Here is a 27,348-nt window from a genome sequence, read left to right on the forward strand (position 1 = left end):
TAACCCTGTGAGCCATGTGGCACAACAAAACAAAAACATAAACAAGAGAAATCTTAAAGTGACTACACGCAACAGAAAAAACACCGTATTTCAACTCTGTGTGCAAAAATCCCAGTGGGATGCAAGTCAAACAATAACAACCATAAGACAATGTAGATTAAAGTCATCAGGCTAATTCTGTACTACAACAAACAAACATGGCTAAACCAAAAGTTTTCAAAATCACTCAAATAAAGCTATAAAAACAATGTAACAGTGATCATAGGAACTGTGATTCAAATTTAACAATAAACGATATACATAACATGTACGACCAAACTTTGCAGCCATAGTTGGCTGCATGAGTCACTCCATAACAGCAGGAGTATCAGTAGCAGAATCAACATTTTTCAATACACCTTTAAAAATCAGCACACTATGATCAAAACTCAAGATCATACTTTGCAGCGGTCATTTGGAATTATACATTTGATTTCAGGCCATTGTGAATAGCAGTGACAGCTAGGGATGTACAACTCCTCGAGAGCAGTTTTGAATGAAGATCTCACAGGTAGTGATCCAAGTTGCAGCTTATTGGCGATAGCATTCCAGACCCTGGGGCATCAATAGAAAAGGCCCTTACTCCAGTATTTGTTCTTCGAAACAATGAGGAGATCCAGCAGGTAGTCTGCTGATTTTTTTGTAAGTACTTCGTGAATAAATAAGATCTGATGCACAAGCCGTCGATCATTAATGTAAGTTAAGTTTGACCCAATTTAGGGATCGCAGTTGTGGGTCCTATATGGGCAATTCAATGCAAATCTTAAGGCCGAGTGATACATTGAGTCAAGCTTCTTTAGTACAGTACTGGGGGCTGATTTCTATACGATGTCACAATAATCAAGTAGAAGCAGTACGGTAGCTTTTATCAATTCCAAGCAGAACATAGGAGGGAAGCAGTGCTTGTGTCGATACCGAAACCAAATTTTTTATTTTGTCTTTTTAGCAATATAATCAATGTGATCTTTAAAATTCAGTTTTGAATCAAATATGACCCCAAGTTACTTATAGATCTTGACTTACTTTATTTGATGATTATTGAAGGAATATAATTGGGGGGAAATAAATTCCTACTTTAGTCCTGGTGAGAAGCATAGCACCTTGGTTTTGAAGGTATTCAGGACTAGTTTAAGAGCAACTAGATGATGTTGTAGTTTTTTTTAATCACCCTGGAGCTTAGCAATCACGTCATCCAGAGAGCAGCCAGCAATAATCAGTATCGTGTCATCTGCAAAAAGATTTTTCCTGAAATGATCCAGGTCAGTGCCCAAGTCATTGACATAAAGAGAGAACAAGAGGGGGCCGAGGATGGAACCCTGTGGAACCCCTTTTGTCATCTTAACACTGTTTGACCTCCAACCACCTGTGAATACAGTTTGGGTGCGAGAAGAGAGGTAATTTTTTAACCATTCTACTGCGTGTTTGGAGAAACGGAGGCAACTTAGTTTCATAAGCAGGGTGTTTTGGTCCACTGTATGAAAGGCTTTGTACAAGTCAAGAAAAAGACTGGCGCAGTACTGCTTATTATCAAGGCTACTGTAAATGTGATTCAGAGAATCTAATGCAGCAGATGTGGTGCTGTATTTTTTAGGAACTCAGATTGGTTTCGATGTAATAGATTGTTGTCGGACAGGAAACTGCTAATTTGGTAGTTCAATAATTTTTCAAACATTTTCATCAACAGAGACTAAATTGAAATAGGTCGGTAGTTATTTGGATCATCTTTAGAGCCACCTTTGTGAAGTGGACGAACATAAGAATGTTTTCATTTTAGAGGTACTGATGCTTCTTTGATGGATAGGTTGAAAATATGGGCTATATGTTTGTATATTAGGTGACCAACAGTTAGCAGAGCAAAGACGGGAATACTATCCGCTCCGGTAGAGGAGGACCCTTTGAAGTAGGACAGTTGTTTCAGAACATTACTTTCGTGGATAGGCTGAAAACTAAATTCGTTTAATGTTTGGACAGAGGTGTAGGAAATTGCATGAGCAGGGGTGACTCCCAATACATTATCAAAAACGTCACCAGCTTCAGAAAAATGAAGGTTAAAATTGTCGACTATTTTTTGGGGCTCTGAAAAATAGTCTCCATTTAGATTAAGCACAATGGACAGATTATATGTGTTGGATGCCTTTTCACTCCATTTAATTATTTTCCAGAAGATCCTGGCAGTGCCATGTGATTCCAGGAGAGTGGAGGAAAAGTAAGCATATTTTGCATGCCATATTTGTTGGACGCAGTCTATTCCTTAAAATCCTGTATTCTAGCTAGTCATTGACCAAATTACTTTTCTGAGCACATGCCCATGCCTTGTCCCTAGTTTTCATGAGCTTAGTAATCAAAGGATCAAACCATGGTGAGCGGTTGCCTTGAATTTTAAATCTAACCAACGGAGCATGTTTGTTAAGAATTTGGAGAAACGTGTACCTGAAGGTCTCCCAAGCCGTAGTCAGGTTGGGGATATCACAGACCTTGTCAATATCCGAGTGAAGCACATCATTAGTAAATGCCTGTATGCTTAAGTGTTTCATGGAGTGCTTCTCAACCAATTTAGGGGGGGCCTTGGTTCTGGCTGATGATCTCACCCCAAATGTGATGGAGTGATCACTAAGGTTATTACCCAGAACACCAGTCAGCGTAAAACTGTGATGGGCATTTGTCAATAGGATGTCAAGCAGAGATGACTGTCCCGGATTTTTTAGGTTGGGTCTCGTGGGACATTTATTAATTGAAATAGGTAAAATTCATGTGCAAAATTTGTGGCCACGGCCAGCAGGTTTAGCCAATTCCAATTTAGATCACCCACTAAAACGATTTAACCTTTAGGGAGACCCCCAAGAAGCTCTCTCAGTGCAGACGCAGCTTCAACATCCTTACCACTAGGACTAGGCGGTCTATAGCAGCACACTACCAATATCTGTTGATTATTTGGGAGAGTTATTCTGAGAGCCAGACCTTCAAAGCAACATTGTTTTAACAAGGAGTAAGCTGGTGAACATGCAGTAGTATTACAAACATAGATGGCAATTCCACCTCCTTTAGACCCTCGGTCAAGCCCAATAATGTTGTAGTTGTCAATCGTAATCTGCAAGTCATTTACGGCAGGAGTGAGAAATGTTTCTGTTAGGCAAAAAATGCCCGGGTCCAGATTTGCCACTTATAGTTTTCGTTGACTTAATTTAATCAAAAGCCCTCTGATGTTGACATGTAGAACACCAACACCTTTTCTGCCAGAAAAATCTACAGAATTATACGAGTTCATTACATTTGGGCCAGAGTGAAGCTCAATACCTCCCAGAAATAAGAAAAGTAGAATTAATAGTTTGCACAGGTATTTTCTGTGAAAGGATGAAGAGCGGCGAACCTTGGACGAATAGCAGCAGCTCGCAGATGGCGATATTTTTAAGAGCAGAATGAAGTTTGGAAGGAATGCTGGTGAAGTAACGGGACATAGATAGGGTTTAAAAGGATACAATGATGGAGTGTAGAAGTGTCTATAAGCTGTTTCATTAGCAGGTGTAGTGCCAAATTGAGAAACAAGTATGGACGAGAAGTAACGAGGGTTACCAGTGGTAGAGTTGAGTGTGGCACTAGATATGTCCGGGAGGGACAGCAGTCGGATACATAGCAGGAGAACTGCCATCTGTAAAATACCAAGGGTACACACAGTTTAACACACAAGCGAAATAAAATACTTGTAGTAGGCCGAGCGCGAGAAACGTCTTGCCGCACTCGTCACACATGCACGGCTTCTCACCCGTGTTTTTGAGTTTTTGGAGAAACAATGCTGCTGAAATTATGCACTCCCAGAAGGTCGTGTGGCTAATGCGTTGTGTAAAAAAATAATCTACATTAATTTTCACATTAAATAATAATATTATTACTCTTTGGTTCCTTCGGTAAAGTCACGTAGGTATAAAATGAAATAAATCACGACGTTTCGGGCGCAACACAAACGTCCATCATCAGGTGGGAAAGCATGGTCTGCTGCTGAGGCAGACTGTTTAAAAAGGTTTGAAATGGGTGTAGCCCAAGGGTCATAAAGAAGTGGCCGGGGCTAGTGATGTTAATGTGAGAAATTAGCATGTAACTGTAAGATAGAAGGGGAGCGGCCTCCTGGACGAGGGCACAGACTAATACCTCTGCCGTTGCTGATCATTGCTTTAACGCTATTAACACTCCTTCAAATCGTTTTACAGATTTCCTTTTTTTAGTGTTCAATCTTATTTTTCACTTCTCCCTTCAGGTTTCTCCACTTGCTCACCATGTATTTTGCTGATTTGCACAATTTTCTCTCAGTTTGCTTTCAAAGGTCAACTCTTACAAACAATGCCACGTTATTCTATACCACTTGTTTCAACAAAAGAATACAGGATAAATGTTAGTTATGTTCTGAAAAAAATATACAGTTACAAATGATATCAAACCTACGATTTCATGCTTACAGGCTCAGTGGCATGTACAGTCGCCATTAGGCTCTATGCAGCAAACTTTCTAGCACAATGCTAATAGGAGTCATAAATATTTCACTTCAATGATCATGCACACCAGTGATTTAGAAAATAAATAATAACTTCATAATTTTTTAGACTTCTCAAGTGACTTTCACCCAGAGGTCACAAGGTTCTGTGGAAAACACATATTGTAAGTGTATTGTATATCGTTTGAATTCTAATTTTGTTGGCACATGCAGTCATATCAGCCACAATAGTAAATGTCTTTGTCGTAAGCCATGGAAAGAAGTTCACAGCACTGCCAACTGAGGTTTTTCAGCCCTATTTGTTTTTCAGACAATGCAACCAACTATTCATGATTCTATGAGGCGTGTGTTAGTCTGTTCAATAAACACCCCAAAAAGAACAACCACGCATCTGTAACCTCTCTACGATTTCACTCGCATATTAATTCAGAGTGCACTTGTGGCACAATGTTTGGAGCCCTGTGCTCTGAACGAGTCGACCTACGTTCAATACCTGACCACATCCATCATCCTTGGCCAACTCTGAACCAGTCCTGAAAACGCCCATTCACCATCCACAGAATATAATGGTGAAGTATGGTCAAACAATCCCCCACGACCACGGCATGGGGAGGATTTCGTTCAGTGGGGGATGGATACATGCGGCTGTAAATTATTATTATCAAGATGTTATTATTTAAACATGTGGGACTCTACTGTGGTGTAAAGGCACACCGCATGTGGTGGAGTAAAGTGAGGGTACTGGTTCTCACTTCTTCCAGGACGTCTGATCAGTGGAAGAGTAGACCAAAATACCCCTAGAGGGGCTCTCTCCAGAGCTGCTTGCAGTGGAGACCCCTTGTGGGGCTGAATCTTTACATTTTTATCTAAACATTCAAGCGTTGAAAAAAACTAATGTTTATAACTTTTATTTAATGATCATTAACAATTATGTGTGTCAGCACATGCAAATTTGCAGACAATTATTTTTTCATAATTTACTGCCGAAGGTAAAAGTGTGTATACAAGCTCAAAACAATGCCTGTATATTCCCTTCAAAAATAATTTTCACCCAATAGCACAATTGTATTGGCAGATTAATCCTGCGGGATTATCGTTTAAAAATATATGCTGAAATAGGAAAACTGCCTTCTCTTAGATGCTATATTTCACACGTGAAGGTCATTTGGCAGAAAGGGTCATAAATGCAGAAATTCACGAATTACACGACCGTACTGAATCAATGGCATTTGCGCTTTAGTAGGTGAAAGATTACAAAACAATAATGATAAATTCTTTATTTTCATCATTTCAAAAACGGTGCACTGATTATATATCCAGCATGTGTTGATACCTGCCTAAAGATAAAAAAGCACTGGCCGAGTTGTTTGCAACGATCCTTGTAATGATGTTTTCTAACCTTTTCCAGGACGTATGTTGAACTTCTTTCACATCGTATGCAGCTAACAATGCTAATCGGAGGTGCGTGGGAAGGACAACAAACTAAATGCAAAAAAGCAGTAAAATGTATTACGATGTTGATGTTACACGTGTTGAATGACATAAACATCGATGACAAAAAACTCAACATATTCGTCAATAATATTGTGACCTTTAAAGGATAAATATATAATGGCCAACGTTTTGGGCAATGGCTCTTCTTTATCGCACATACATAGAGACTGCAGATTTCATCATGGGGCCTGATACGAATTACATTTAAAAAATGTTTATTTATTACAATTGTTAAAAAGGGCATGTGAATAGTTACACTTTTAGTAACTATTGAATAATAAAATCCTTCACTTCTCAAAAATGTATGTATTGAAGGTAAAATAATGAAATGTTGCTGGCACGATTGAAATATGGGTAGACCTGTTGAAGTTAGGTCAATGAAATCATCATTAGCAAATGATAATTGTATATATGTATTCTGAACTCCTTTTACACCGTATGTAGCCAACCGTGCTAAACAGACGTGCGGGGGAAGGACAACAAACTAAACACAAAAAGCAAATTATGGGGTGCTTATTCACGTGACAAGCTTTATTTATTTGGCTGCGTTAGGTGGAGGAGGGTGTACGACACACATGGGCAATTTACTTGCGTGGCAATCTGATCCAAATAAAATCTATATTCATTTTCCATTCTCATCCTTGTGTTTCGGAGCTGAAATCCCCTAATTTGGCACACTACATTATCATAAATACAAGGGGCAAAAGAGAAAAAGGTAAAAATAATGTGTGGATAAAAACAAATGCACCTGGACTTCCCAAGTAAAATATCCAATTTTAGACTGATTTTGATGAAATCGATATGCTTTCCTCTGCTGAACATCCTGCTTGCTCTCAGTAGGAACATGCAGTGTATATGTACAGCAGCATCTCTGCAAGACATGATGTAATATTTTAAAAGCCATATGTACTGCTGGGCTACGAGAGCACGATAACAACAAATTAATGCCTGCATGGATGTTTCAATAAATAAAACTAGCCTTTTTGCCAGTCCAAGGACGGGTGTATTGTATTAAATCTGAAACTTGCAAGCGAAAAGCAGACCGCGACGTGATATTCATTGCATCCATTCTTGTGAAATTTGTAAGGCCGCGGTGACAGACTTATTTCATTTAAAGGTTATAATCCCTTGATCATCATGGCGTCATTTTTACTTATATGTCTCAATAGAGTTACGGAGATCGCGTGACGTGAGGTTCTGCCTTTGTAGTGAGGGTTGTAAGTTTACGCTGAGGAGGGGGGAGGAGGCCCCTCGCCCCCCCCATTTGGAGTGACGTCACCCGCTAATTATTATTAATGGCGGGTCGTGTCCATTTGGAGGACGTCACCTGTTCATGATTATTAATGAGGGGGGAGGGTGCTCCATGTGGAGTGACATCACCCGCTCATGATTATTAATGATGGGGGGGGTGGTCCATCTGGAGGACGTAACCTCTTGACTTAAAGCTTTCGTGACTGCAGGAATTCATATTCATTGGGTCTTTCGGTAAAGCCACGTAGATAGAACAAATTATAAAAAAAATATCTTGACGTTTCGATCGCAACACAAGCAATTGTCATCAGCGGGAGAGCTGCTGAGGCAGGATGTTATAAAGGTTTGAGATGGCTGTAGCCCAAGAGTCATCAGCGAAGTGGGCAGGGCTAGTGATGAAATTTGTATATAAATGCAAGATCGGGTAAATCGGAGAGCTACCTCCAAGACGATGAAGCTGCGGAGGTGGCCATTGTATTGTGATAGATTAGCATGTCAATGTAAGATCGTAGAGCCACCGCCACATCAAGTAAAACGAGCAACGGTGGCTGTGCTCGTGAGACATTTAACCGGTTAATGTAAAGACATTTAACCTGTTAATGTAACACCAAAGAGTCGAAAATAACTACTAACATCGGCAGGTAGGATGGAAACATCACAGCCAGTTATGACTTCAACTGGTTAATAATGTCCTTCTAATGATTGCTCAGTTTGTACCCATCTTCTCAGTTTAAATTATGTCCGTGTTTATATATCTGGATGGCGTCATGAACGAATCTTTGCTGATAGAAAGTGAGTTTGCAGAGTACCTTCGTATTGGAAAAATCTAGTTCGTGTGTGCCCACAGCATTAAAACAATGATCAGCCACGGCCGAGGTATTGGTCCTACCGTGTTTCAGATCTGCCTTATGTTCACGAACACGGTCCAAGACATGTCTTTTTACACTGACATCTGCTACTGTCACTTCTCTTAATGCTAAACAGATCTTGTTCAGGGCCGGCCTAGCCCTGATGTCAGAAAGAATAAGATTGCTCCGTTTTGAACTAGATCATTTAGACAAGACACTCATGCAATCACACTTAACATTGACAAAAAAATGTCCACATCTGATTGGGGACATGTAGATAACATGACAGCCTCTTCAGCTGCCTCAATGTCAGCTAAATGCAAAGATAACTTGATTTCCAAGTTCAACCTCTTTTCCAAGAAGAAGCCATATCCACATATTAAAATGTTATACGGTAACAAGATTGTTATCAATCAGAGTAATAGCCCAATTTCCGATGACCTAAAATCGGTTCTAGCTCAAGGGTTGAATTCCGCAGTCACCCTTAAACACATCCCAGTTGATGATATCATTGCCCAGGTCGACGTAGCCCTGAAGGGTTTGGGACACATTCCAGCAGACGTGGCAAGATCGGAAATCGCTGCAATCCTCAAAAACGCTAAGTCACCTATTAGGCACATTAGTAAGGATGAGCGCTTTGAGCTTTCTCAACTAAAAAAGAGAGATGACATAGTCATCCTCTCAGCCGACAAGGGCAATGCCACTGTCATCATGGACAAAACCACATACAATAACAAAATTCAGGACCTACTTAATGATGGTAGCTATAGCAAAATCAATAGAGATCCCACAAACTGCCAGGTTGCGAAAACCAACAATATCATCAATGATTCGACATCTTTAATCGAACCAACCAAGCGGATTTCCTTAAAACCCGCTGCTGCTATGCCCACCCAGATTTTATGGCTTACCAAAAACTATAAAGTTGGTATACCACTTCGTCCTATCGTCTCCACTATTGACTCACCCACCTACAAACTGCCCCGATTTATGTCTGAGACCTTACAACCATTCACTGGTAAGACCACCTCAGCTGTACTTAACTAAGATCACTTGGTATCGTTAATTAAGGACATTATCTCCAGGTGATTTGCTTGTCAGTTACGATGTAGAATCTTTGTTTACCAAAGTTCCTGTGACTGACACCATTGCAATCATTGTAGATTTGATCCAACAAGGACTGAATGCTGATGTACCGGCCTGGTTAGACACTGCCTCACCAACACTTACTTCACCTGGAATGGAAAATTCTACAACCAAGTTGAAGGTACCCCAATGAGTTCTCCCTTATCTCCAGTTGTAGCCAATGTTTTCATGGAAAATTTGAGACAGATGCCATCCAGGCATCTACCCTACGTCCTTCCTTGTGGAAGAGGTACGTAGATGACACGTTCGTCATCTGGCCACATGACTTACCAGCTCTAGACCAATTCTTCAACCACATCAATTCCATACACCCAGCTATCAAATTCACCATGGAGGTGGAAAAGGATGGCAAGTTACCATTCTTGGATGTTTAATCGAAAAGAGGCCAGATGGCTCATTGGGACACTCTATCTGCAGGAAAGCCATCCATACGGATGCCTACCTAAAACCTGACTCCCACCACCATCCATCTCAGAAGAATTCCTTCATCTCTACACCATAGAGCTCGATGTATTTCCCACCATCACCACATAGCCAGTGAACTGGAACACGTACACCAGGCCCTCAAGATGAATGGATATTCAGACTACACAATCCGTAAAGCTATCAGCCCAACCGTTGGGAAAGAACCATTTGAGGACCTAATCAAAACCATCACCTTGTCATACATAGCAGGGTCACCAAAATATTTCCCAAATCATGAGCAAACACAAGATCCAGGTTCTATTCAACACAGTACATAAAATTCGTGGTCTGATCCCTTCTGTGAAGGATGTGATCCCTGACATGCAATGACCTGGCGTTTACCAACTAAGCTGTGTCTACGGCAGCGGTTACATTGGGGAAACTAAGCTAAATATCTCGGACCGTGTTCGTGAACATAAGGCAGATCTGAAACACGATAGGACCAATACCTTGGCTGTCGCTGATCATTGTTTTAATGCTGTGGGCACACATGAAATAGATTTTTCCAATACGAAGGTACTCTACAAACCCACTGGCTATCAACAAAGATTTGTTCATGAAGCAATCCAGATCTATAAACACAAGACACAATTTCAACCAAGAAGATGGGTACAAACTGAGCAATCATTGGAAGGACTATTAACCAGTTTAAGTCATAACTGGCTGTGATATTTCCATCCTACCTGCCGATATTAGTAGTTATTTTCGACTCTCTGGTGTTACATTAACAGGTTAGATATCTGTACATTAACAGGATAAATGTCTCACTAACACAACCACCGTTGCTAATTTTCCTCGATATGGCAGTGGTTCTACGATCTTACTTTGACGTGCTAATCTCTCACAATACAATGGCCACCTCCGCAGCTTCATCGTCGTGTAGGTAGCTCTCCGATTTACCCGATCTTACATTTACATGCAAATTGCATCACTATACCTGCCCACTTCGCTTATGACCCTTCGGCTACACCCATCTCAAACCTTTATAACATCCTGCCTCAGCAGCTCTCCCGCTATTTTTTTACCTGATGACGATTTGCTTGTGTTGCGATCGAAACATCGTGATATTTTTATAATGTTTTCTATCTACGTGGCTTGACCAAAAGACCCAATGAATATGAATAGGACGTAATCTGTTCATGATTATTAATGAGGGGGGCTGGTCGACGTGGAGTGACATCACGCGCGGGACACAGACAGTCTTGGCTCATTATAGTGGTAAATGCTCAAATTGCTGAAGATGATGGGTAAATAACTTAACTTTACTCTAAACTGTCGAAACATAATACATTATTAAGCAATTACATAATTTAAACAGTATGCCATTAATATTTATATCATTTGCAATGCATGATTTTATTTTAAATATTGTGCAATAAAGAGAATACTGTAGACTATGGGAATAGTGGAGCATTACACTTCTGACTGGCTAGTTTAACCAATGTTAGAAATGAGAATAAAATCAGGGTAGGAGTTTTAAGCGTTAGCTATCAATGATACAGTGCAGCATGGTGAGACGTGAACAAATTGTTTGCGGAATCATTCTTCCTGACACAATTTCTTTACAGTGGATAATGAAAAGCTGTGATGTTGCATTCCGACCTTAAGTGATATTTCTATTGGAATGGTTATTTAAAACTAAGTGAAACATCGCTTAACGTGTTTTCTGCAACCATAGAGCTATCCGTATAAAACGGGAATAATCACAAGTTGACTGGAATGCATATGTAATGAGTCCACCAGATGAAGATTGGGATGACACACGCTTCTTTATTTTACGCGCGAGCTCACGCAGCACATGTCTACTCCACCCCGAATCCCTCCAGCTCCCCCCCCCCGAATCAACGCGCCTCATCCGGTGACGTCACCACTCTCTCCCTGTGCGTTCCCTCTCTCTCGCCCCGCCTTCTCTTTTATTTCCTTCGTGACGTCATTTTAAGTGTAACCTGGGATCCCGTAAGTATTTCTAGCCCCCCCCCCCCCCCGATCACGTAAGCATTAGCACTACACATGGATAATAGGGTTCTAAAATAAGATTAAGAAAGGTACAGCATGCAGAACATATGTTGCACTATCGCTCTTAAACATTGTTAGAGTGCACTAGCCTGACATGCCACCATACAACACAATGGTACTCGTGCCCATGACCTGACAACAAAAGCGGCTATGCTTTTCTATCAACAACATAAAAACCTTACCAGCGATGTGAGGGAGAGAGGGATGGACACAAGATCCACCATTCCTGCCGTCTGCCCCTCAAATCGCCCGCACAACTTTATCCACCGATGGGCACTGCCGTATTCCCCTGCGTGACGTACGAAATAAATTGCTCCCTTATCACGGAAGTGCAACCTTAAACTGGCAAGTGTTGAATATTTTAAGTTTGAGCGGCTGTTGACTTGATGACTCCACCAAAGTTAGCCTCGGGTGGCGGCTCCGTATCCAGTTTGTAATGCTTGATAACGGGATTAGTGTTACCCCAAGATGCCACCAGGGCCAAAGAAGTGGATACTGCATTAAGGGAATGAACTCTGAAAGACGGAAGGGTCTTATTCCCTGACTTGTCGTAACAGAAATGAAAACAATCCCTGATCCATAAGGCCATTCTGACCTTTACTAATAATAATTATAGTTCAATTTGTAACGCGCGCAAATTTGCAGACGTAGTGGCCGCAACTCACAGGCGCAGAGCCAAGCTCAGAGTCGCTCAAAAGCATGATTGTAGAGGTGAGTTTTTAAGTCTCTCTTGAAGGAGGCGATTGAGGTGATGCTGCGAATGTGCAGAGCGATATCGTTCCAGACTGTTGGGGCTGCCACCGAGAAGCGGCGCATAGACATGACCATCCTGGATCTTGGCATCAAGAGGAGGTCGTGAGTCGCGCTGCGCAGGCATCTGCCGTGTGCTGAGCTGCAAGTTGTCAATAATGAAGAAAGGTACGACGGGCAGGCGGATATGAAGGCATTGTGGCAGAGGCAGGCGGTCTTGTATGTGACCCTACTGGCGATGGGTAGCCAGTTGAGAGCACGGAGACAAGCTAGTGAGTCGAGACGGGGATGAGTGTGGGCAATGACGACGCGTGCTAGGTTATTTTGTAGTCTTTGAAGTTTCTTTAGGTTGCCAGCGGAGGTCCGGACTAGGACGGAGTTGCAATAGTCAAGGCGAGACCCAACTATGCGACATGCCAATGTGTTGGCAATTTCAGTAGAGATGAGAGGACGTATGTGTCTAAGAGCCTTCAGGTGAAAGTTACATAAGCTGATGATATGGTTCATGTGACGGTCGAAGGATAAAGTTGAATCTAGGATGACACCGAGGTAGCTGAAGTGGTCAGTGAACTTGATGCTGTGACCGAAGATGTGTATGTGTGTGGGGAGTGCTGCTGAATTGAGACATTGCTTGGTACCTAACATGATGGCCACTGACTTTTTCGGATTAAGGGCTAGGTTGTGTGCAGTGAACCATTGTTGCATGGCGGTGGTACATTCCGAGAGCCTCTCGAATCCAGATGCATTGCTAGAATCGATGGCGGTGAATAGAATCGTGTGATCCGCGTATGAGTGATGCTTAACACCGCAATGAGCCGGCCGATCGGGGAAGTGTAGGCTGTGAAGAGCAGGGGACCTAGAACAGAGCCCTAGGGAACCCCGCATAATGCTGTTGTTTCAGGCGATGTGGACATGCCCACCCTGACTGAAGATTGCCGGTCAGAAAGGTACGAAACTATCCACTTGAGTGCTGAGCCGCATATACCGAAGTCGGATTTCAGGAGGGAAGTAAGGAGCGAATGGTTGATGGTGTCGAAGGCTGACGAAATGTCCAGACTTACAAGTGCAACAGTTGAGCCGAAATCAATGATCGTTAAAATGTCATCGAGCACTCTAGTGAGTGCTGTTTCTGTGGAATAGTTTTGACGGTAAGCTGACTGGAAGCAGCAGTAGTTTGCAGAGGAGGTGATGTGTGGTTTTAGCTGGGCGAGGGCAAGTCGTTCAATTAATCCCTGATCCATAAGGCCATTCTGATCTTTGAAACCAACATGCCTCTACACGTAACCCCATACAACACAAAAGCCTATCAGAAGATCGTCAATGCTTAGACTGCTGCAGATATATGGATATTGATCTCGGGATGTCCAGGAGTCTCAGATGACTGGCCTTGTCGAAGGAGGGATCCAAACTTTAAGATGAAAGAACAATGTTCTGCCTCACAGCAGGTGTTTTGCTCCATGTGAGAGTGGGGGTGTGAGTACACAGGAATTTCCTGTTTTGATGCTGAGTTTGGTCACATGACCAGGAAGTTACGATTTGACAGTTTCAGCCACGAGGCTGGAGGCAGCCATTACACAGTTCAAGATGGCAGCACAAATCGCGTCCCAGTGAAGCCAGCTGTAATTGTCCATTGTGGGACTTTAAGAAGCATTGTCTGTAAGTTCGTTTATGTTCTTAAAATACTGGGAATGCTGTTATAATGCTAGAATGACCGTTATAATGCTGTAAATGCCTTTATAATGCTGTTAAATTGTTATGATAAATACGAGGCCTAGTTAATAACGAAGCCTGCAACTTTCCTTATTGTGAATGTTACTTGTAATTTAATAAGTCGAGTCAAACTTGTACCCAAGTAACTATATTGCGATCTTGAGAGCAAGGATGATGAAATATCTCATCCACAATTTAGTGTTATGTGTAGTACTGTACATCTGGGGTGCAGTGTGATGATTCCACGATGTGCTTTTGTTTAACACAGTAGCTTGTTCTCTTGTATAGCTGTTCAGTGCTGGTGTGGGTGCCTGGTCCATCCAGGATCTATTGTTGAGAAACATGTTATCTAGGACAATGTTGTGATGCTGTAGTGTTCAAGCATTGTGTTGATGTTTCCAAGTATTAACAGATGGTGTATCTGTGCTGTGTTTTCCATCAGTTTTAACTTGTTCAATTCAATAAATAACGTTTGGAGTCAAATGTTCACCGTGGCTCTGAGGGTTTATTGGACGCGAGGATAACTACTCAGCTAGCGGTGCAACGCAGCGCACAGCAAGGCCGAGACAAACAATGTTCTGATTCAACATCACGTTTGAACTACCTTTGGCACAAAAGTCGTATTTGTTGACAGAAACACCCTCTATTTCTGCCAAATAAGGTATGCTGCTTTGCAGCACGGGGCTGGTAGTTCCCGTACCCTCTTGACATACAGTGAGGGAAAAAAGTATTTGATCCCCTGCTGATTTTGTACGTTTGCCCACTGACAAAGAAATGATCAGTCTATAATTTTAATGGTAGGTTTATTTGAACAGTGAGAGACAGAATAACAACAACAAAATCCAGAAAAACGCATGTCAAAAATTGCATAAATTGATTTGTATTTTAATGAGGGAAATAAGTATTTGACCCCCTCTCAATCGGAAAGATTTCTGCCTCCCAGGTGTCTTTTATACAGGTAACGAGCTGAGATTAGGAGCACACTCTTAAAGGGAGTGCTCATAATCTCAGCTTGTTACCTGTATAAAAGACACCTGGTCACAGAAGCAATCAATCAGATTCCAAACTCTTCACCATGGCCAAGACCAAAGAGCTCTTCAAGGATGTCAGGGACAAGATTGTAGACCTACACAAGGCTGGAATGGGCTACAAGACCATCGCCAAGCAGCTTGGTGAGAAGGTGACAACAGTTTATGCGATTATTCGCAAATGCAAGAAATACAAAAGAACTGTCAATCTCCCTCGGCCTGGCGCTCCATGCAAGATCTCACCTCGTGGAGTTGCAATGATCATGAGAACGGTGAGAAATCAGCCCAGAACTACACGGGAGGATCTTGTCAATGATCTCAAGGCAGCTGGGACCATAGTCACCAAGAAAACAGTTGGTAACACACTACGCCGTGAACGACTGAAATCCTGCAGCGCCCGCAAGGTCCCCCTGCTCAAGAAAGCACATACACATGCCCGTCTGAAGTTTTCCAATGAACATCTGAATGATTTAGAGGACAACTGGGTGAAAGTGTTGTGGTCAGATGAGACCAAAATAGAGCTCTTTGGCATCAACTCAACTCGCTGTGTTTGGAGGAGGAGGAATGCTGCCTATGACGCCAAGAACACCATCCCCACCGTCAAACATGGAGGTGGAAACATTATGCTTTGGGGTGTTTTTCTGCTAAGGGGACAGGACAACTTCACCGCATCAAAGGAACGATGGACGGGGCCATGTACCGTCAAATCTTGGGTGAGAACCTCCTTCCCTCAGCCAGGGCATTGAAAATGGGTCGTGGATGGGTATTCCAGCATGACAATAACCCAAAACACACGGCCAAGGCAACAAAAGAGTGGCTCAAGAAGAAGCACATTAAGGTCCTGGAGTGGCCTAGCCACTCTCCAGACCTTAATCCCATAGATAATCTATGGAGGGAGCTGAAGGTTCGAGTTGCCAAACGTCAGCCTCGAAACCTTAATGACTTGGAGAAGATCTGCAAAGAGGAGTGGGACAAAATCCCTCCTGAGATGTGTGCAAACCTGGTGGCCAACTACAAGAAACGTCTGACCTCTGTGATTGCCAACAAGGGTTTTGCCACCAAGTACTAAGTCATGTTTTGCAGAGGGGTCAAATACTTATTTCCCTCACTAAAATGCAAATAAATTTAAAACATTTTTGACATGCGTTTTTCTGGACTTTGTTGTTGTTATTCTGTCTCTCACTGTTCAAATAAACCTACCATTAAAATTATAGACTGATCATTTCTTTATCAGTAGGCAAACGTACAAAATCAGCAGGGGGTCAAATACTTGTTTCCCTCACTGTAGGTCATGGCCGCAAGCAAAACGACCTTCTAGGTCAGAAATTCAAGTGTGCTTTCTCCAACGGCTAAACAAAAATCACAATATGTATTTACACTGGAGGAATCGATTAACTACGAAGCTCTTTTTCACAGATGTCCAGTAAGGAGGATGGCAAAGAGCATTTATGATAAAAAGAGATCCCACGGACAGCAGTAGCATTTGTCTGTGGGTTTGTAAGGCTATCCCACATTGTAAACTGACGTGCCAGGGAAACAATTTCTATGGAGACCCCTTTCTCACCCTTATGATCAGCCAACATTTCTAATAAATGTGAAGTATTGGAAAATGACGGCAGGAAACTCCTTGACGGGAACACACTTCTTTTATTAAATCTTGACTTGTAACAATACAACGCGTGGCCTCTCTTCTTCACACCGCACTTCTCTTGACTCAGGATTCTGTGCTGCCGGCTCTCTGTGCCTCGTGTAGACTCCGCGCCTCGGCTACACTCCTCTCTCGCCTCGTGTAGACTCTGCGCCTCTGCTACACTCTCCTCTCTCGCCTCGTGTAGACTTTGCCTCTCTCTCGCTGGCTACACCGTATGCATACTCGGCTCGTGCAGACCGTTCTCTCTCGCTGGCTACACCGTATGCATACTCGGCTCGTGCAGACCGTTCTCTCTCGCTGGCTACACCGTATGCATACTCGGCTCGTGCAGACCGTTCTCTCTCGCTGGCTACACACTACACATTACCCAGCTCGTGTAGACCGTTCTATCTCGCTGGCTACACACTATACATTACTCAGCTCGTGTAGACCGTTCTATCTCGCTGGCTACACACTATACCTTACTCAGCTCGTGTAGACCTTTCTCTCTCGCTGGCTACACACTATACCTTACTCAGCTCGTGTAGACCTTTCCCTCTCGCTGGCTACACACTATACCTTACTCACTTCTACTCTCCATTACTCTCCTCTCCGGGCTCTATCTCTACACCTTCGTCTTCATTCTTAGATGGTTCCACTTCTGCCCCTTGCTCCTCTGTGCATCACCTTATATACCCCTTCTTCCCGGGAGACGGAGCGGATGCGGACCTCAACGTCGGCACCGCTCCTCCGTTACCCAATCCCCACGCGCTATCCCCACGATCCGGTTCCGCTCAGCGCGTGTTTCCACTCTCCGACCAATCACACCGCGCTGCTACCCGATCACTCCCTCTGGGCGCGTCACCGGCACACAGCCAATCAGCAGCACTACCCCCACCCGCGCACTGACGCCTGCTCCTCCCCGTCAGCGCGCGTCACCACACACACACCCGTACATACGCGCTGGCACACGACATATACACCCAGCGCGTATCACCACTACATCACCCCCTCCCACATAGCTCGCAGCCGGCCCGGCTGCTAACAACAACCAACCACGACGATAAAACGACAACCAACAAAAAAAAAAAACCCCATAACCCCCCGAGTGTGCCCCGTAACATAACACAACAACAACAACAACAAGAATAACTATGTACAGATTGACAATGAACGCGAAAAGTCAACAATAACACGATACGAGCAAATTGGAAACGAACGCGCCCCACGTCCCTGCGACTACACGCAGTGACGAGGCGCTCCAACTGCTCCGACTCCTCACGAGGCAGGTCATGCAAAGGAGCACGACCTGGCGCGAGTCCGTCTGGCTGGTCCATCGTATGGGGCGGGACACTGACGACCGTCCGGCGGTTCCGGCCGCTCCAGACGGCGCGGAATGGGCCTGAAAGGGCCGGCCCCGCCGCGGAGATCCGGCCGCCGGTGATCGGCAGCTGTCAGTTCCGCGACACCTGGGAGCAGATCAGGCGACAATACGTGTGGATCAGGCAGAGACATTTCCCCCTCTGGGTCGCCGGTCACGTCACACGCCCGGCCATCACGACACAAGGGGAGGCCATATGGAGGCGAGAACGGTTTCAGTCGGGAGGGGTGAACGTACCACCGGCGCTTTCCCCACTTTATCTGAACGCACTGGGGCCGTGCAACGCGCACGACCTCCACGGGTCCCCTCCACGGTCTCAACAATTTAGGCGACGTAGCCAAGGGTGCCTGAGGGCAATGCAGCCAGGCCCTGTCACCTGGTTTCCATTCGTGCATGGACACCTTCCGTGCCCGCAACCGTTCATTAGCAATTTGGCGAGCCCGCGAATTAAGCCGTGCGGCCTCCCTCGCCTCTGTCAGCTTATGAATATTAAACTTAATATGTTCTGCCAAATTAGAATTAGTTCGTGGAGCGGACAGGCCAAGTTGCGTTTCTATTGGCGGGTCAGCTTCCCGACCGTACATCAAATAGAATGGGGAAAACCCCGTAGCTGCATGGGGGGCCATTCTATACGCGGCAAGGACTCCCGGGACCTGCAGGTCCCAATCTACATGTGCCTCGCACACCTGCTGGCACAGCATGGAAGTCAAGGTTTTGTGGAGTCTCTCCACCATCCCATCAGTCTGCGGGTGGTACGGGGAGGTACGCACCTTCTTGGTACCCAACAGATCGCACACCTCTTGCAACAATTTACTCGAAAAATTTTTACCTTGGTCGGTCAGCAGGCGTTCGGGAGCCCCCTTGTCCAGGACATAGCCCTGGACGAAGGCATCCGTCACAGCCGCTGCCGACTGGTTAGCGAGAGGCCACGCCATAGGCCATCGGGTAAAGTATTCGACCCCCACTAACAAATATTTATTCCCTCTCGGCGTGACTGGGAAGGGCCCCAAAATATCGAGTGCAACGAGCTCGTTGGTACGCGAGACCTGAATAGATTGCAGCGGTGGATTAGCTGCCACGGCCGGTGGTTTACGCCTGGCGCACTCAACGCACCCCTTCAGAATATGCACCACATCACTTCCCATTCCCGGCCAGTAATAGTCACGCTGAAGCAGGGCAAGCGTCTTGTTAACTCCCAAGTGCAAGAGGCGTTCGTGTGCCGCCAAGACAACCCTCCCCCTCACAGCGGAAGGCACCACGAGTGCGTTCCGCCGGGACAAACTGTCCCATTTCAATAACACGCCCCGCTCAAGTACATAGGAGCCGGTACGCTCCTGGTCCCCCTCGGGACCCCCAACCTTGCGGCGCAATGCTAGCAGCGAGCTGTCCGCCATCTGGAGGCGGCCCCATTCGCTGAGCGACAGCGAGAGCAGCGAGTCCCGACCCTGAGAGGCAGTGGAATCATCCCCACTCGGTGCGCCCGCTGTCGCAGCCAGTGCCCCCATCTCCCCCGCAAGCGTCGGTTTACAGCGCGCCGATCCCGACAAACACGCGCATTCATCACAAGGCAACAACCGCGACAAGCAATCGGCATTCGTGTGTCGCAACCCCTTACGGTACGTAGTCGTAAACTGATAGTCCTGGAGGACTTCCAACCAACGCGACAACTGGCCCGAGGGCTGGGCGACCCTCAATGAATACTGTAGCGCCGCGTGGTCCGTTCGGACTGTAAAGTGACGACCATACAGATATGGCCTAAACTGCTGCACAAAAAAAACAATGGCAAGCAGCTCGCGACGGGTGACACAGTAGCGCTGCTCCGCCGGAGACAACACCCTACTACCGTAGGCGACAACTCTTTCGACACCCCCAACGACTTGGGATAGCACCCCCCCAATGCCCGTGTTGCTAGCATCCGTGTCCAGCAAAAAGGGAGTGGCAAAATCGGGATAACACAAGGGTGGGGCACCCACCAAGGCGTCCCGGAGGGAGCGAAACGCGGCCTCCTCCTCCGGTCCCCATTTGAACTTCACTCCTTTCGCCGTTAGAGCGTGCAAGGGTTTTGCAATAGTGGCGAAGTGCTCAACGAACCGCCGATAATAAGAAGCAAACCCGATGAAACTACGCACGTCGGAAACGGACGTAGGTGTCGGCCACGAACCGACACAATCCGTCTTCGCGGGATCGGTGGAGATCCCCGAAGAATCGACAATGTGACCCAAGTATCTAACGGACCTACGAAGGAGGTGACATTTGGCCGGTTTAAATTTCAACTTAGCCGATCGCATTCGCAAGAACACCCCTCTCAATCGCCGGAGGTGTTCCTCAAACGTTTTACTGAAAACAATGACATCGTCCATATAAATCAAGCATGTATCCCACTGCAAGCCCGACAAAACCAGCTCCATAAGTCGCTGAAACGTCGCTGGAGAGGAGTGAAGTCCCATGGGTAACCGGTTAAACTGGAACAGCCCCCCTGGAGTCCGAAATGCTGTCTTAGGTTTCGACTCTTCGTCGAGCGGCAACTGCCAAAACCCCGATAACAAATCAAGAGTCGAAAAATATCGCGCACCAGACAATGCATCGAGGGACTCATCCATCCTGGGGAGCGGATACGCGTCAGCCACAGAGATCTTATTCAGGCGACGGAAATCAACGCAGAATCGCAGGGACCCGTCCTGCTTCTTAACCAGCACAATAGGCGCTCCCCACGGGCTAGAGGAGGGTGAAATAATATCGGCTTCTAGCATATCGTTAACTGCCGACTGAACATGTTCCTTCTCCACGGGACTCAGTCGGAAGGGATTTAGCCTGACCGGCGCCGCATCGCCCGTTTCAATGTGATGGTGCAACAAATCCGTGCACCCAATGTCATACTTATGTTTACTGAATACATCAGAGAATTCAATGAGCAACTCGCGCAGCGCACCCAACTGCGCCGCTGACAAATCGTCCGAGGCGGCACATAACGAATTGACCCACTCAAGGTCTTCCCTTGGCTCAACGTTCCGCGCGGGGCTCGAGCCCACCTGCGCAACCAACCCATCATCCCCAGGAACCTGCGCCGCGTGAGCCAGCACGGTGCCCTGCGGGATGACAGCTGGTCGCGACCCCGCGTTCAAAACCATCACAAACGGATCCCTGTCAGCCCGCACCAAAGTGTGAGCCACCGATAAATCAAGACCCCCGACAGCCTTGTTAGAAGGACCCAAAAGCATACTCTGTCCCGAAGCCTCCCTCACCCATGGTTTTCGCAACCGGAGGGGAATCAACATCTGTGAACCCGGGGGCACTTGCACTGTCTGCGTCGCCACCGCTTGTATCGTAGCGCACGCCGTCCGAATGTCAGTAGGGCCCGTCAAAAAAGAAATCCGGCGACCCGATGGCAGTTCAATGCATCGTTGATCGATAAGAATTTTAATGGGCATTTTAGCCAAAAAGTCAGTGCCCAAAAGACACGGAACTGCCAAGGAAGACGAAACGAAAACGGGTCCCGATAATTTGATATCTCCAATGCAAATGGACGCCCTAACCTGACCGATAATGCCCAACGATCCCCCATTTGCGGCGTAAAATGGCACATCCACTGGAAGCAGCGGACGACATTGGACTGGAAGAATATTATAAATGAGGTCCGATATAATAGTTGCCGATGCCCCCGTGTCCACTAACACTCTAATCTCAACCCCATCAATAGATCCCGTAACAACGGACGAACCCGCCGAAGCAGCCACAATTCTATGCCCCAATTCCGCCCATTCAATGTCTCCCTGGTCCCGGCCGAACCCCCCTCGCCGAACCGAATCCCCGAACCTTAACCGGCCCTCCTCCGCCGCAACGCGGCGTCCCATGTGTGCCGAATACACAGGCCGAGCGTGTGAGGTGCCGCGACTTGCCGGGGATTGTAGAGATGACTTGGGCTCTCGGTCGTCGTCCAGCCGAGCTCCCATGGCGCGCTTCCGCGGAGCGCGGCACCCGGACGCCACGTGGCCCCGGAGGCCGCAGTTATAGCACGTGACGAGGGTCGGAGTAGATCTTGGTTGCTCCGACTTTCGGCCCGATCGCAGAGGCGACCGGGCCCCCGGCCTCCAGTCCCCTGGTCGTCCCGTGGCGAACGCCTCCTCTCGTGGGCTGACGACTTGGGGTTCGGCGACCACCAACCCCGGGGCTGCGACGACAGCAGCGTTGCAACCAACGCCTTGCTTCCGTTGTAGGGCCTCGTGCGCTTGAATACTCGTGGCGACTCTCAAAGAAGAAATATCAATGTCATCAGCTGTGTTGATAGGGACCCCCAGGTCCTGCGCCAACTTGAGCAGCTGCTCCAAAACCATCGCGTCTTGGCCCTCCTCGTCCATCCGAGGGAACGCAGCATCAGCAAGAGCCAGCAACGCCGTGCGATAGGCCAGCGCGGTCTCCGTGGCCGCTTTCCGTCTTGCGTAGAACTGATGGCGGCATGTAGAGGGAGGCCCGTAGACCCTGGCCAACAAACCCAGCGCATCCTTCAGCGTGGAGCGGTCCGACTTCCGTGCAGCCCTGAAGGCCGCGAGCGCATCGTCGTCCAGCATGGCGGGCAATGCCCGCAGCGCCGTAGCATCGGACCACGCTGACATCTCTTGATGCGCCAAAAACCTTCGCTGAAATTGGCCCCAGTCTCCGCCTTCCGCCTTGAAGGCTGACAACGTGGGCAGGCGCTGCTGAAAAATGAAGTCATCCGCCTCGTGGTTCCTCTCCGCCTGTCCGTCGGTGTCTAAGATGGCGGCTCCAGCAGCAGACGTAAGATGGCGGACCCCCTCGCGCGCTGATGAAGTCGATGCGCGCGCTTGGGAACCCACCACCACGTGGCGCTCGCCGTTCCCGCCAAAAGTAGGCCCAGGCGCAATGGCGGGAATCCCCCATTCGTTTTGGCGGGAATCTGCGGGGCGACCTTGTAAAATGTCCCCCACCGTCCCCGCTCCTCCCGACGAGCTGATCTCCGCCAAGATGGACGCGGCGGCGAGCAGCAGCTCCGCCAGTCGGGAGTGCGCCTCACGAAGCCCGGCGTCTGTCCCCGGTCGCTCGGCCGGCGCCGTCGACGGACCCTGCAGCGTGGGCAAGTCCTCTTCCTCACCCCCCGCCACCAGCGGCTCCGAGTCGTCCAGGTCTTCCTCGCGGTCAATCCCGTGGGTCCTACGGGTCTTCCTCGTCTCCATACTTGGAAGCCCGTTTCACTTCTGACGCCAGATGAAGTATTGGAAAATGACGGCAGGAAACTCCTTGACGGGAACACACTTCTTTTATTAAATCTTGACTTGTAACAATACAACGCGTGGCCTCTCTTCTTCACACCGCACTTCTCTTGACTCAGGATTCTGTGCTGCCGGCTCTCTGTGCCTCGTGTAGACTCCGCGCCTCGGCTACACTCCTCTCTCGCCTCGTGTAGACTCTGCGCCTCTGCTACACTCTCCTCTCTCGCCTCGTGTAGACTTTGCCTCTCTCTCGCTGGCTACACCGTATGCATACTCGGCTCGTGCAGACCGTTCTCTCTCGCTGGCTACACCGTATGCATACTCGGCTCGTGCAGACCGTTCTCTCTCGCTGGCTACACCGTATGCATACTCGGCTCGTGCAGACCGTTCTCTCTCGCTGGCTACACACTACACATTACCCAGCTCGTGTAGACCGTTCTATCTCGCTGGCTACACACTATACATTACTCAGCTCGTGTAGACCGTTCTATCTCGCTGGCTACACACTATACCTTACTCAGCTCGTGTAGACCTTTCTCTCTCGCTGGCTACACACTATACCTTACTCAGCTCGTGTAGACCTTTCCCTCTCGCTGGCTACACACTATACCTTACTCACTTCTACTCTCCATTACTCTCCTCTCCGGGCTCTATCTCTACACCTTCGTCTTCATTCTTAGATGGTTCCACTTCTGCCCCTTGCTCCTCTGTGCATCACCTTATATACCCCTTCTTCCCGGGAGACGGAGCGGATGCGGACCTCAACGTCGGCACCGCTCCTCCGTTACCCAATCCCCACGCGCTATCCCCACGATCCGGTTCCGCTCAGCGCGTGTTTCCACTCTCCGACCAATCACACCGCGCTGCTACCCGATCACTCCCTCTGGGCGCGTCACCGGCACACAGCCAATCAGCAGCACTACCCCCACCCGCGCACTGACGCCTGCTCCTCCCCGTCAGCGCGCGTCACCACACACACACCCGTACATACGCGCTGGCACACGACATATACACCCAGCGCGTATCACCACTACAAATGTATATTAAATTGTGGATGCAACCAAGCCTGCTGTTGGATTCCATAGTTTAAAAACTCCAGTCATAAATGTATAGGACAATCTCCATAGTGGAAAGTACGAAACGATTTATGTTCGTACTCAAATATCCTGACTCACTGCAGGTTTGTGAGATGCCACGTACATGGCCTATACCCTTCTGGACTGACCTTGTCTCTCGAAAACATAAAATTGTATGTCCATGCCACGAGCTTGAGCAGCTTCACGCTTGCACAAACGTGTCCCATCTTCGTGCTAAGGTCTGCGCGATCTGACAGTAGCCACAGGTTGTCGACAGATATCTCCACCAGCTCGGGAAACCATTTCCTCCTGCTTCAGTAAAGGGTCACCAGGATCACCTTCATCTGGTAAGAGCAGATATTGTACAGGACCCTGGGAATCAAAGGAAAGGGGAGAAATAGATACAGGAGATCGTGGCTCCTGCTGGATATAAAGGTATCCACTCCTTTTTCCCCTTGGCCTTTGAACTTGGTGCAGAACTAAGTAATCTGCATGCTCATCCCTGTCACAAAGAGGTCCCTCACGTGCATCCCGAACCTCTCGCCATTCTGCTGGAACATCTCACGTTGAGCATCCACTCGTGTGAGTTGACCCGTTACCTGGTCAGTCGACTGGCAATCGAGTTGACTACCCCCACAATGTGTCTTGGTGACAAGCTCCTCAGTTCCTTCTTCGCCCGTGTGAAGAGAAGGGGGGCATGTTGCATGAGGTGGCTCAACTTGGGTGACCCTTGCCCGTTCATGTGTTGTCTGAGTGAATAAGTCGGTCTCTAGAAAATTCACTGGCTCTGAAGAATCCGATGAATGGCTTTCACCTTAAGCAAATTGATGTAGTTCATGTCCTCTGGTTGCCATTGACCCTGAACTACCACCCCACCACACTGTGCACCACACAACCTGTCAAGGAAGTGTTGGTGGTTATCAAGAAAAGGGGTTTTAGAAGCCGATGTGAGTTCCTGTTGGAACCTCTTCAGGAAAACACTACCGTGTAGGTTCAGCCTTGAGTTCTCAAATGAGACCATTGTATCTTTGCTGTAGGGAGACCATTTGGGCATCAGATCCCAATGCAGCCAATGCATGTGAAATATTGCACAGATAATCACCTGTACTATTAATACCCTCATCAGAACAAATTATAACGTATAAACACTCATCTTTAAAGACACTTGACACTATCTAATCCCCTGGCATGAGAGATTTATTCTCGAAGGTGCTCAATTCCATTTTGCAGGATCATTGGGCGATATACCTGTTCAAAAGGCGCAGACACGGAAATGGGCTAAAATCTCTGGAATTTTTTATAATGACGTATCTGTTGTACATCCCCCTTCCATATCCGGGAATAGCCACTTGTCGATCTCCTCACAAAGCCTCACCCAACTCGTGATTTTTGGATGAGGATGACATGGCACCACTGGAAAAGTGAGGTTGGGAGAACCCCAGTGCATAGCCGTTGGATACCATCTCAGCTCACTTTTCTGTTACCGTACTGTCCTGCTCCCTGAAGAAGTGCAGGTAACCCCATAGAGGCCGATGGAAGGCCGAGGGTTCAGGTTGGAGAGGGCTTCAACCATCAACTGGGAGCTGGGGATGAAGGTTGACGTGGTTGCTCCTGGAAACAGGGTGGTGGATCCCCTGCTGCTTTGAGATTATGCATAATTGCTTCCTAAGAATATGCTTCATGCCCTGCCTCTCATCCTCCCTCTGAACCTGCACCAGAAGGGTGAGGCTGCTCTTGAGGATGTACCCCGTGATGTTTGTTGCATGAACCACCCTTGTTTGACACAACCTGACCGTTGATGTCTTCCCTTGGCAGCCTCTGCATCGATGATTTGGCAAAGGCTACCTCTTCTGGATTAAAACGACCATCCCACTTAAAACTAAATCCCACCAGGGTGCTCTTTGTATTCACGGGGGTTGCAGAGTTCTTCTGTCACATGATCCTGTGTGAGACAACTGTTCCTGAGATGGCCCTGCCCCAACATGAAATGGACTCAATGCCCAGGTCCGTGCAGTAGACTGCAACAGATGTCAGATTCTGGAAATCCTCGCTTCAGGAAATCCTCGGGCGTCGCGATGTTAACTAACTCACCTGGTATATACGAGATCGTGGGTTCGCGGTGTTAACTAACTCGCCTGTTATACACGAGATCGTGGGTTTGACCCCGACCCTGAAACCTGTAAATTTAGAGTGTACGTGTTCTCCCCGTGGGTATGTGGATTTTTCTCCATGTCCTGCAGTTTGGCTGCTATAAATTTCCATATGATAAGCCACTTTGTTGAGCTATCATTTGTGGCCAGGTCACTATTTAAAAAGATCTATATAGCTCAGTGAACCTCACCTCGAAAAATAGTTTACTTTATTTCACGTGAGATATCATCGGAACGCTGGAATATGGATATCTTTCTGTAAACGCTAGCCCAAACAGGGCTGTGCGAATGCTGCCAGGGGCTGTCACATAGATTTGTCTCTGCTCTCTTTCCACAGCCATGTCCATGCCATCAGGTTGCTCAAACTAGCCATCCAATGGGATCCCTTTTGTTATGGGTAGCACCATCTGTGCCACTGCTGTTTCCAACTGTGGGATGGCATAAAACTTGGATTTCTCGTCTACATCTCGTGATATGAATCTATCATTTATACACTTAAAAAGCAAAAATGTGCTTAAAACACCACAGTGTAACAATCGATGTTAACATTGTGCAATGACATAGTTTAAAAAAAAATCCTTTTTTATGCTGAATAATTAGCACAAGGGTGCATTTTAAAAATGGTGAGCCGATTAAATATTGTTTAGTTCTCGTTC

The 27,348-nt window shown here is 46.8% G+C and overlaps 1 long non-coding RNA gene across 2 annotated transcripts in view; it reads right to left on the minus strand.

The window, feature by feature from the left end:
• The window catches only part of LOC144936742 (uncharacterized), a 204,886-nt gene that overhangs the window by 161,212 nt on the left and 16,326 nt on the right, over nucleotides 1-27,348 (minus strand). For both annotated transcript variants that reach the window (XR_013637464.1, XR_013637465.1), the window contains exon 2: nucleotides 3,610-3,685. This is a non-coding gene — a long non-coding RNA (uncharacterized LOC144936742). The remainder of the gene's footprint in view (nucleotides 1-3,609; nucleotides 3,686-27,348) is intronic.

This window comes from Lampetra fluviatilis, chromosome 17 (assembly GCF_964198595.1).
Source record: "Lampetra fluviatilis chromosome 17, kcLamFluv1.1, whole genome shotgun sequence".
Taxonomy (NCBI): Eukaryota; Metazoa; Chordata; class Hyperoartia; order Petromyzontiformes; family Petromyzontidae; genus Lampetra; species Lampetra fluviatilis.